Below are 12,660 nucleotides of genomic sequence, written 5' to 3'. Positions count from 1 at the left end.
CATAAAACAAATTTTACATTGGTATCTGCCAGCTTTGGGCCATTTATTTAAACAAATGACTCTTAAAATCAGTTATGTAGCTTAAAGCAGATTAAGTTTAGGGGGCCAGCTATTTCAAGAAGAGGTTCCAGATGCTCTAACAGTATCAGAGACAAATCGGCATACCGAACAGCGATTGCTCAGAGCTAGAGCCCTTCACTGTTGCCTGCAGGGATTTTACAAACCCAGTCTAGAAGCTGTATTAGTACAGCATCTCTCATAAACCTTCAGAGTTAGTTCAGCAGCTCCCACTAGGGAGTCTGGGAGTGATGGGAACGTGCCTGTTAGCCGTTCTTGAAAGTACGCACAAAATATTGCAGCGGTTTGCTTCTCCGTAAGGCCAATAGCGAGATCAACATTCTTACACTTAACTTTTTCCCAGCGTGACAGGCCACGTGGAAGACTTTACCTTCTGCTCTTTCTGTTCTGTTTCCTAAAGACCCAATTAAAGAATGGGGCCACAGTAAATGAACAACACACTTTATGGAGCTGGCAACACTGAGTAGATATTGGAATCGATCCCAAAAATTAGTTCTTTGAGTGTTGTCAGGCACTTCCCGAACAGTGGTCTGTAGTTCGTTCTTTCCGGGGCTTTAGGTCTCCGGGTGCTTGTACGTGCTTATGTTTCGTATTTATCCCTTCTGCCGTTTTCTGTGAAGCTTGCTGCAGGAAGCCCTGGAAGCTTGCTAGCGCACTTAAAATATTTCTGAACGATGGGTTTTCTGACTTGGTTTTAGAGAGTTATTTGGTTGCTTTCTGGGCATGCTCCATCACTACAAGATGAATAGCTTTTTATAAGTGCTTCTTTTTGGTGTTAAAATTTAATCACCTACCCCTTGGAACTGTAATTCCTTTCTCAGTCACCCGTGGTTGTCCTGGAAATGTTGATGCTGTCATAAACGGCAAGTTATAACTGTAAGAGAATAAACAGCTGCATTAAACCAACTCCCCCAAGAGCTGGACTTTGTCCTTGGGTTTGTGTTCCTCTCCTGTACCAGTTGCAGTGGGAGCTAGAGTCTTTTTCCAGGGCAACGTGTGACTTAAATTTAGTGGTCTCTGACGGATCGAAAGTGGGTTCAGTTCAGTCAAGTTCAACAATAGGGTGGTCTCCTTGGTTCTCTTTTTATGGGCACAGCTGATGTAGTCTCTCCTTCAGCCAGGTCAGCTTCAAACCAAAGGATATCTCTGTAATCCGCTGTTAATCATTTCTTCTGTTTGTAAGCCGGCCACCTTTGATGCCCCTTGCTAAGAGGTGGAGAAAACCCTGTGGAGAAGAATTTCCCCTTGAGTTTATTTCACTCTGCCTTTTCTGAGTCTCCCCTGGTCCTGTCCGTCCATTCCCCAGTCTATCCTCCTCCCTCCCTCCCTCCTTCCCACACTGCTCAGTTTCCTTCCTCCTTAGTGAGATGATGTCACCGGGAATGCTTACAGTAGCTAATGCTGTGAGAAGGTCCTTTTGCACTGGGAGTCCGGGGATCGGGTGAGGGCAGCTTCTTGTTGTCTGCTGACTTGGGTCCCTGAGTGTTACAGACCCCGGAACGGGTTCATGGGATGAGGGGAACAAGTCCCGCTGCTTGTCCTGTGCTATGGCTCTAAGGTGGCCATGCAACCTTTTATGCCAGACAGTCCAGTTTCCGGCAGATCTGTCCCCCATCTGCTACCGATGTAGCACTAGACGCCATGACATCCGGTATTTTATTTGGTGCATTCAGTCTTCCTCTGCTTCAGCTTCTGTCACTGAGTTATGCAGCTTGGAAGTGGTGCTCTGGGCCTCACAGGGGTCTGGAAGGAGAGCAGGGTGACCCCAGAGCAAAGAAGGAGCGGGAAGGGGTCAGGGGTTCCCCCAGAGAAATGCTCAAGGTCCAGGTGGACTTCCACAAAATGATCTGCATGACATGGTTATAATAATAGTAATAATAATTAGAGTGGCATTTGTGAGGCACCTACTATGTGCCAAGCATTGTACTAAGCCCTATTACCCTATTTATTTTGTTAATGAGATGTACATCACCCTGATTCTATTTATTTGCTATTGTTTTAATGAGATGTTCTTCCCCTTGATTCTGTTTATTGCCACTGTTCTTGTCTGTATGTCTCCCCCGATTAGACTCTAAGCCCGACATAGGGCAGGGACTGTCTCTATCTGTTACCGATTTGTCCATTCCAAGCGCTTAGTACAGTGCTCTGCACAACGTAAGCACTCAATAAATACTATTGAATGAATGAATGAATGAAGCCCTGGAATAGTGGCAAGATAATCAGATCGGACACAATCCCTGTCCCACATGGGGTGGGAAAACAGGAATTTGATCCCCATTTTACTGCTGAGGAAGCTGAGGCAAAGAGAATTTGTGACTTGCTCAAGGTCACATCCAGAGGGCAGTGGGCAGAGCCGGGTTTAGAGCCGTGGTCCCCTGACCCCTGGGCCCCTGCTCTTTCCATCGGGCCACGCTGTTTCTTAGGTGATGGTCTGTGTGCCTGGAGTAAGACCTGGGCCAACAAGCCCACCATTAGGGGCCTCCCTCTTTAGCTCCCTCATCCCTGGGTCTGGCACTTAATAGGGAGGAGGCACCTTGGAACTTCCTTCCTCTGATAAGAGCCAGGTTAGGGGTTAATGCGGGCTACCACCAGCTTAGACTCGCATGCTAGTGTTACTTATTTCACAGAATGTGAAGCATGGATAGGGCAGCGAGCTCTTTCAGTTTCTGCTGGGACCATAAGAGAAAACCCCTAACCCAGGCAGGCACAGGATGGCCACGCTGTTTCCTGTACTGGAAGAGGTTGGTGCCATGAGGTGGAGTGTAGGTGGAGTGAGTTGGAGTGTAGGACGCCAAAGGTGTTCAAGGCCATCGCTGGAGGAACTTGAAATCCCTTTTTTTTGGTCCTGCTTCCGGCCTGGAAAGCCCTCCCTCCTCAAATACGACAATTACTCTCCACCCCCCTCCCAAGTCTTATTGAAAGCACATCTCCAAGAGGCCTTCCCAGACTAAGCCCCACTTTCCTCATCCCCCACTCCCTCTGCGTCACCCTGACTTGCTCCCTTTGCGCTTTGCCCCTCTCCCAGCCCCACAGAACCTCTGTATAGATCTGTAATTTTATTTATTTGTATTGATGTCTGTCTCTCCCCCCGCCCCCAGATTGTAAGCTCGTTGGAGGCAAGGATGATCACTGTTAATTGTTGTATTCTACTTTCCCAAGTGTTTAGTACAGTGCTCTGTGCATATAGTAAATGCTTAATAAATACGAATGAATGAATGAATATTTGTTAAGCGCTTCCTGTGTGCCAAGCACAGTACTTAGCGCTGTTGTAGATACAAGATAATCAGGTTGGACACAGTCCATGCCCCACTTTGGGCTCACAGTCTAAATTCCCACTTTACAGAGGAGGTCACTGAGGCCAAGAGAAGTGAAGTGACTTGCCCAGGGTCACACAGCAAGCAAGTGGCAGAGCTGGGATTAAAACCCAGGTCCTTCTGGCTCCCAGGCCCGGGCTCTATCCACTAGGCCACGCTGCCTTCACTGAAATGGCCAGGGAGTGATGAGTTGTTATGAGCAGGGCTCAACGAAACACGCTCATGCTTGTTAGTGATGAGTGAAAAATCAAGGTTGATCAGGTAGTCCTAGGTTTAATTAGCAAATATAGCAGGGGGAGCTGTGAGGTTTTGGGATTAAAAAAAAAACAACCAAGCCAGGAGACCACACACAGGCAGAAGCCGCAGAGTAGGAGCACCGGAGAAGGGTAGTTTTCTCTAGTGAACTCAGCCGTTTGTTGAGTCCTGGCAATGTGTTTGGATCCTTTTTTATTTGCAAATGTGTAAGGGTGGTAGGGATCCGAAAATGTCTTTTTCTCAAGGACACCTGGTGAAACTTAGGCCGGCAGTGACTCTCCTGGCATGAGATCTGTCTGAGATTATGACATTGCGAGCCTTTAGAAAACCCAGTTAGAAAATCAGCACTCTATGTCTGGAATATAGAATTGTCAGTGTGGTCTAATTATGAAATAATGGGTGTGTTTGGAGAATTCTGTACCAGGTAGGGTTTCACGATTTTTTTAAACACATAAATTACTATGTATTTTACCAATGCGCTTACAGGAAAAAGGCCACAGTACAGTGCCTTCCCTATTTTATCTCAATAATAATAATAATGTTGGTATTTGTTAAGCGCTTACTATGTGCAGAGCACTGTTCTAAGTGCTGGGGTAGATACAGGGTAATCAGGTTGTCCCACATGAAGCGCACAGCTAATCCCCATTTTACAGATGAGGTAACTGAGGCACAGAGAAGTGAAGTGACTTGCCCACGGTCACACAGCTGACAAGTGGCAGAGCCAGGCTTCGAACCCATGACCTCTGACTCCCAAGCCCAGGCTCTTTCCACTGAGCCACACTGCTTCTCCAGGCTCTTTGTAAGGTAAAGAGTTGCAGTGATTTTCATTCCCCTGCTTGTACAGATGGAGAGACTGAAGCAGGGAGAAGCACAGAGATGCTCTGCTAGAAATGTTGGACTGTGGTCAGGATCACAGGGCATCATTGCTCCCTGCAACCTGGAAAGGGTGGCTTTTCTCAGGTCATATGGCTAAGGGTGGCCCTGGGGTCGGGCTGACCCGATCCAGGACTCTTTCTGGCAGTTCCTTGGAGAAGGACCGTTGTGACCAGTACCCATGCCTTTTCCCCTGCTTCTCTGCTGGGAGCAGGGCAAGATAGGCCTGCTTGAAGTATGAGTTCTCCCCATACTCCAAAAAATCAACAGGTGTGGGGGGTGGGGCAGAGGGAAGAGGATGAGAGGCAGGGTCATTCAGGAAGCAAAGGGAAGGACAGGGATTAGCCCTAAACTTTCACTCTGTTGCCATGCTGGGGAAACATGCACAGCCAGAAGGTCTAAGGGCTATGGGCTTTATGGGCCTAGTTGATCTTTGCCCCGTGACTTAGTTCAGGAATCACTGCTGACAACTGCACAGCTGCCATAACATTCTCCATAGAGGTACAGTTTTGCTTCAGAACAGGCTACCACTGGCCTGGGGCCCCTCGTGGGTCACCCGGACAGGACGTGGGACACCTAGAATCGGGGCCAGCTGGCCTGTGGAGCTGTGGCCCAGGCAGAGGCCAAGCCCATTGAGACAGGTTGTCTCTCTTGGCACTCTTCACAGCTGTGACTCAGTCTCCTGTCTTCTGGGTGTCACGCCTGGGAACAAGCACCTAGAGGACATGGTGATTGGGAACTAGAGAATTAACTATACTTCTAGGCCGTAATTCCCATTCCAAGCCAACTCTGGCCAACCTTAGTGTTTGAAGATGGAGCTGTACTTGGTGTAGCGCCTTGTCCAGGAGTGTGGCTGAGGAGACTGAAAACTGGATCCGAGTTTCTCTCCCCCCGGGTACTCGTGGCCACTGCCCCAAGAGCTCCGCAGACTTTTGCTTGAGCATAGTTACTCACCCTGTGTGCATCGGCAGTGCCGACAACTCCTGCCCCTGGTCCCCAAAGTTTCTTCTTCACTGCCCAATGTGGTGGCCATACAGTCGCCACTCTGACTGGTGGAAGTGGGAGCTTCTGGAAGCTATTAGCAGGGGTTCTGTTCACTTGCTACTTTGCCTTTTCATCTCCTGTTCCGTGGTTTGGTCTTGGTCCTGGGTCTCGGGAATTCTTCCCCTTCCTGCCACCGTGATTGTGGAAATGTGGCCAAAAGCAAGGATTGGCTGTTGTCACCACTTGCCGGTAGTTGATGGAAGCAGGAGACAAAATGGATCTGTTCTGCCCTGCGTGGGGGAGGACAGTCACTTTTCTTTAGAACCCAAACCTTCTTCAGGAACTGAAAAATCAGATGTCATTTCCCGACCCTTGTAGGTCCAGTAATAGTCATAGGAGTTGAGGGAAAAGGACTTTCCCTCTTCCTGTCTTCATTGTGATTCACCTCTCCCACCATCCCTGCCTCTGCCCCTCCTTGGTGTTTGATGGAAGCTTGTGGTGGTGGAGAAAAAAGTTGGTCTGCATGGTAGTTCACCTCAGTCTTTGCCACCCATCGTCTTGGCCCCAGAGCAGCTTGACATTTAGGGTAACGAAATCTGCCTTTTCTATTTTTGTTTTTGTTATTCCCAGTAATGCCTTCTGTGCTAAATCCCCTAAGAATTATAGTAAACAAGCATTAGAGATAAAAGAACACCCCAAGTCATGTTACTCATTAGTTAAAATACATAGCAACTCTGTTATGAGTGTTTTTGCAGGTGAGTGCTTTCTAAAAAAAAAAAATCCACAAAAGCTATTGCCCCAACTTTTTTTAATTAGTCATTGTCACAGTCCTGAGCAAGCAAGGCAGCATCTGGGCTCATCCTGTGGCTTTTGGGGCGGGGTGGGTGGTCATAGTTAGCCCTCCGTGCCGTGAGAAGTCCAGGAGGGTCTATTCGGGGAGCCAAGAGGCTGCCTCTGTCGCTTACCGCCCTGCCTGCCACAGCTGTTTTTCTGTGTTTCACTAACCTCATAGCCCGGAGAAGAAGAACCGTCACTGGCCCCAGCTCTGCCCTGGGCAGCTTGAGGCACCCTCTGGGGGTTGGGTCGGACCAGATAGATGGAGCCCCTGCAGCCTTGAGCCCCCCCCGGGCTGCACAGTCATCTCTGGCTGGGTTTCACCCACTGTCCCCTGAGTAACTGGGCTCCACTGAGTGGGTGAGGCGAGAGGGGAAGTGGCTCCTCTTCACTGTGTTTCAGGGCTGGGAGCGAGGGGAAGCGGCCCCCCTTCCCCCTTACCCTCCCACCCTCCAGCCCTGCTGCCCACTGAGGTGAGAAAAGTGGAGGAGGAGGAAGAGGATGAGACACAATGGATGAATGCCTGCTCATCCTTCCTTCTCTCCGTCATCAGCTAGTGGCAAGTGACAGCACCCCCCAAGGTGTCTCCCTGACGTTCCCTCAATTGGTATAAATATAACACTTTCAGTCATAGCTTCCATTTTGGATGATATCCGGACTGCCATGGGCCTCAGGTCCCCTGCTTGTCCTCAGACAAGAGGAATCCGGTGATGGTGTTTCTCAGTATGGAGTCTTGTCACCAAATCTGTATCACAAAGTGTATTTTGTGCAGCCTTAATCATTACAACCAATTTTAGTGTTGAAACGTTTTTATTCACTGGCGGCTATAGGTTACCATTTGAAAAAACTGGAAGGTGTACGTATCTTCGCAGGCTACGTCACTACAGTATTACTATAAATATCAAGTATTAGCTGTTGTGGGAATGGTGTTACTGCATAGAAAGGAGGAACATCTCAATTGTGGCATCAAGATCACAATTTGAGTTGTAAATATTACAGGTACAAGCATATTGCTGTTTGAATAAAATCTCTTGCATTTCATATAGCTTTTTAGGAATGGCAGGAATATATTTTTATGCAAAACGTATTTGACTTCTTGTGAATCAGCTGTCCCTGTCACCTTGGATTTTTCTGGTAACTTAGGGGACAAATGATTAATGTTGGATTATCTTGATCACTGGGACAAAGCATTCTCTTGTTGAAAGCATAACTTTCTTCTGTGGTTAGCATCTATGTATACCACTCACAGTCACGAGAATGATCATTAAAATTACACTGGAAATTCCATTACGGCAGCCTGTTTCCTAGAAGGTCAGCTTCCTCAGATCTCCTGGGAATTGCATCTTGATGAAACTGACTATCCGTATTACCCTTGGTGGGAGAGTCACACTTTGCCCCACTTGGTCCCTCCCTTTTTAGGAAGGAAGGCTGGCGAGACGGGAACTGACGTGCTTGGCATCTGGGAGAGAGAAGCTGGGACATGGCTGGAGGGGAGTATTAGCAGGACTTCGGAGAGGAAAGCTATAGAAGTGGGAGAGTGAGCTCCTGGCTCTTTGGAGCTCCCCCTTCTCCTCCTCTTTTTTATTCTGCTCCTCCTCCTCCTTCTCCTCCTCCTCCTCCGGCCCCAGAGATGGACCACCTACCAGGTTCAGGCCAGGCAGTGGCGGCAGCTCTTCTCAGCTGCGATTTCTCCCAAAGCAGAATCACATGGCAACTGGGGGTTATGAGATGGTGTCAGTTTCACCCCTTCTACAGACAGAGGTCCTGCCTTCCATTTAGAGCATAAGAATTGTTCTTGTCAGTCCATCACTGAATAGTCTATCTCTGGCAGTGGCAACCCACTGCACAGAGGAACAGCGGGGTGGTGGTCCTCTTTGACACCCAGCCTAAAGGTTAGGGATGCTCTCTATACTAGCCCTAATTTGCCCTCTCTTAATCCATTAGTGACCACTCATCAAGGAATTTTTCCAAATCCTATTTGAACCTCCTGGTATTTTCAACCTGCAGAACATCCTGTGGAAATGATGTGAGATTTGGGCTAGAATGGCAATTCTGTACTTTCCCTGTTTGTACCCTCTTTCTTGATTTTGGTGGACTTCTCTCTTGCACCTTCCAAACTTGGTGTTTCCAGAATGAAGAACCCTAACCTTTTCAGTAACTTGAAGGGTGTGGTCTCAGTGGAGTGGGTGGAAAGCTAGGTTGTAGAGGGTCAAGAAGGAAGTTGGCAGAGTGGAAGTAGAGGCAGCAGGAGTGAGCAACCCGTTCAAGGAGCTTGGACAGGAATGGGAGGAGGGAAATGGTGTGATGGCCAGGTGGTTCACTGGGCTAAAGGGAAGCTTTGTTGTGTTTTGGTTTTAGGATAGGGAAGATATGTTTGAAAGTGGATAGCAAGGAGAGTGAGCAAGGGGTTGGCCATGAGAGAGACAAGACTGAGGGAATAATAACAATTGTGCTGTTTGTTAATTGCTTACTGTGTTTCAAGTACCATATTAAGTACTGGGGTAGCTACAAATTAATCAGGTTGGACACAGCCCCTTTCACACTTGGGGCTCACAGTCTAAGTAGAAGGAAGAACAGGTTTTTGAATTCCAATTCTACAGGTGAGGAAACTGAGGCACAGAGAAGTTATTTGCCCAAGATTGCAGCAGGCAAGTGGTGGAGCCGGAATTTGAACCCTGGTCCTCTGACTCTTAGGCCCGTGTTCTTTTTCCACTAGAGCATGCCGGTACAGTGAGAAACTTAGCATTAAGAGGAGTGAGTTGTGTGGATGAGGTTAAGTAGGAGGGGGAGAGCTATTTGAGTGCCTGAAAGTCTACGGTCAGGAGTCACTATTTGATGTGGAGATGGGTAGGGAACCATTGGAAATTTTTAAGGAGTGGGGAGACGTGCTTCGAAATATTTTTAGAAAAATCATCTGGGCAGCAGAGTGAAATATGGGCTGGAGTGTGGAGAGACTAGCGGCAGGGATGTCAGCAAGAAGGCTGATGCAATATTGGAGATGTGTTAGGGTAACTGAGCACCTTGGACCGGTGTGGCAGTGGTTTGGCTGGAGAGGAAGGAGCAGATTCTAGAGATGTTTTGACAGTAGAACCGACGGGATTTGGTGACATACTGAATGCGGAAATTGAATGAGAGAGATGAGTCGAGGAGTGAGTCATCTTTGGGTTGTAAAAATTGACACTGAAGACTTTATATTGACATTTTGACATCATCCTTGTGTGAGCTACAACAGTTGAGCCGGCAATACCTCTTGAGTTATCGGTCCTTATTTAGTCAGATTCTGTTTTTGCATTGCATTAATATTTAGAATTTTTTTCTAAATTGCACTCACTGGGGTTAATGGATTTATTTAATCCAGGTTCCTATTATTTTAGTTTGAAAGACACAAGTAGTTAAATCTATGCTATTGTTTAGGGATAATTTTATTTATCTTTTAGAAATCAGGTACAGTTTGGTTTAAACTTCAAAACTTTGAAATATTTCAATCACTGTGGGTTTTATTTGAGCTTTATGCTATTGATTTAAACATAAGAGAATCTGCATGCCTGTTTCTTCAGCAGAATCGCTCTTTTCCTTTATTTTCAAATCACTCAAACCATTAAACAAATGTTTGACATTGCAGCTACTTTTTGCATGCAAAGCAATGACAAGGTATCTGACTGCAGTCCCAATCCTAAACTTAACGATGTAGAAATCTTGGTTTGAAGGTGAGGGTTTAAACTGGAATGAGAACACTTCCACAAAAATAAGCAAAAAACTGATTGCAGGTGCGAATGCACTGAAGAAATGCTAGGCGTTGTACATTGTGAGGAGAAAGTAAAAACACCAGGAAAAAAAAGTAAAATACCCATGACTGAACCTTCCAGATATCTGATTCCATCATTTAAAATGGTAGTGAAAATGTTTTCAAAAATTTAAAGAGATAAGAGTTAGGGTTTTTTGTTTGAGTTTAACCCAGAATTTTTAAAGCATATTTGAGGGATAGAAATCAAGCTAACTCCATTCCCTGCATAGATCATTACTTTCAATTTTACTTTCTCAAGGAGCTCAACGGTAATGATGATTTAGTCATGTCTTGCAGGTTATCAGGTTAATCCTCCTTTGGAAAGGCCCTTTGATTTTTTGACACAACTTTACAACTCTTTAATTATGAGGGATGGTTTCGTTTTTAGCACTGTGTGATGGTGCGTTGTGATGAAAACATTGGTGTACAGTTTCTTTTTTTAAAATGGGTGTGTTGGAAGACATGGAATAAATGTAATAATAATAATAATAATGGTATTTGTTAAGTGCTTACTATATGCGAAGCACTGTTCTGAGGACTGGGATAGATAGAAGGTAATCAGGTTGTCTCATAGGGGGCACACAGTCTTAATCCCCATTTTGCAGATGAGCTACCTGAGGCCCAGAGAAGTGAAGTGACTTGCCTTAAGTCACACAGCTGACAAGTGGCAGAGCTGGGATTAGAACCCACGACCTCCTACTCTCAAACCTGTGCTCTTTCCACTAAGCCATGCTGCTCGCTAGCTCGATTCATCTCTTTCATTCAATCTGTTACCAAATCCTATCAGTTTTACTTTCACAGCATTGCTAAAATCCACCCTTTTCTCTCCCTGAAAACCACTTCCGCTTGATGCAAGCACTTATCCTGCCTCGACTACTGCATCAGCCCCCTAACTAAGCTCCTTGCCTCCTGTCTCTCCCCATACTTCACTCTGCCACTTGTCATTTTTTTTTTTTTAAAGTTCAGTCCATGATTCCCCTCTCATCAAGAACCATCAGTGGTTGCCCATCCATCTCCATAGAAACAGAAACTCCTCGCCATCGGCTTTAAAGCACTCAATCATCTCGCTGCTCTCCTTCCACACTCCAGCCTGCTTACTAAACGTCTCTAATGCCGCTATACCTCGATCTCATCTATCACGTCCTGCCTGTGGCCTGAAACTCCCTCCTGCTTCGTATCCGACAGAACATCACTCCCTTCCTTTAAAGCCTTATTAAAACCATTCCTCCTCCACGAGGCCTTCCCTGATTAATTCCTTATTTCCCCTACTCCCTTTCCCATTTGGATCACCCTTGCACTTAGATTTGTACCCTTTACTCACCCCGTCTTTAGCCCCTCAGCCCTTATGTGTATATCTGTAATTTATTTTAATGTCTCTCTCCCTCTCTAGCCTATAAATTCATCGTGGGTGGAGAACCTTTCTACCAGTTCTGTTCTATTGTATTCTCTCAAGGATTTAGTACAGTGCTCTGCACACAGTAAGGGCTCAATAAATACCATTGATTGATTACAGTGCTTTTCTTCAAGACGGAACTGAGTATTATGTTTTGGCTCTCAGTACTTTCACCTCAATTTAGGATATTTTGGTTTTTCTGCTCTTTCTACTCGCATCCTATTTCACTAGATAAAATTCACTACTGTAGCATCCTTCAGTAGATTGTTTTGTTTTTCTTAAAGCTCTTTTACATAATCATTTGAAATTTAGCCATTGTAGAGTGACGTAATAGAAGGAAAAAATGTAAGCTTCCTGGGTCAAGGAAAAAGGACTGTTTGTTTCGGATAGCAGGAGGTCCGTGTGGATTTATTTTGTGGATAAAGACCATTGTGGAGTGAAAAGTACTAAGAGGTGATGAAAGAGAAGAGTAAAGAAACAGTGCATACAAGAAGTGGGGCTCTCATAGGGAGAATTTTTTTAAAAGCAAAAATGATTTTCAGTGACATTCTGCCAGGGTAATGGTGACAATAATTAAGGAATTGATTTAGACTTCTATTGGCACAGAGCATGGATGCGTTACTGAGAAGAGTGTGTCTTTCTCCAAAGTTGTTGAAATTTAGAATCCCCGCGAGTTCTTAGCTACAGCCAAGGACTGAAGAAATATCTATTCCAGGGAGAGGCATAGGGGCATGGTCAGTGGTGAGCTGGAGCTTTCTCTCCCTTGATGCCTCCATTTTTCTTAAATTAACTTTTGGTATCAGAAGATATGCTGAATGAGGGAATTTTAGTCTTTGCAAGCAGCCAATTCTTTCCATTTATCTTTACATTCATTTTCTCTATTGGTTCCAAGAATTTTTATTGGATAAATCTGATTAAATCTAAGGAATTTGAACTGAATTTATAGATAATCCAGTGTTAGGAGAGAGCTTTTAAATTTAGAAGTGCTAACTTTAAAAAGCTCGTGCTTTTCTTGAAATATTATTTTGGGCAGGATCCTTTTTTTGGCTCTTGAACCATATGCTCCTGACACTGGAAAATGAACTCATTTTAGGGTGTGTGAAATAGATTGGTTCCTTGTGCTTCTTTTTTCCAGTGTGTGTTTG

The 12,660-nt window shown here is 45.6% G+C and overlaps 1 protein-coding gene across 7 annotated transcripts in view; it reads left to right on the top strand.

The window, feature by feature from the left end:
• ASAP2 (ArfGAP with SH3 domain, ankyrin repeat and PH domain 2) overlaps window positions 1-12,660 on the top strand; it is a 163,830-nt gene that overhangs the window by 2,861 nt on the left and 148,309 nt on the right. The window lies entirely within an intron of this gene.

The sequence above is a fragment of the Ornithorhynchus anatinus genome, chromosome X1 (genome assembly GCF_004115215.2).
Source record: "Ornithorhynchus anatinus isolate Pmale09 chromosome X1, mOrnAna1.pri.v4, whole genome shotgun sequence".
Classification (NCBI taxonomy): Eukaryota; Metazoa; Chordata; class Mammalia; order Monotremata; family Ornithorhynchidae; genus Ornithorhynchus; species Ornithorhynchus anatinus.
Note: the sequence above shows the minus strand (reverse complement) of the source record. Positions and strands in the feature narration are given on the sequence as shown.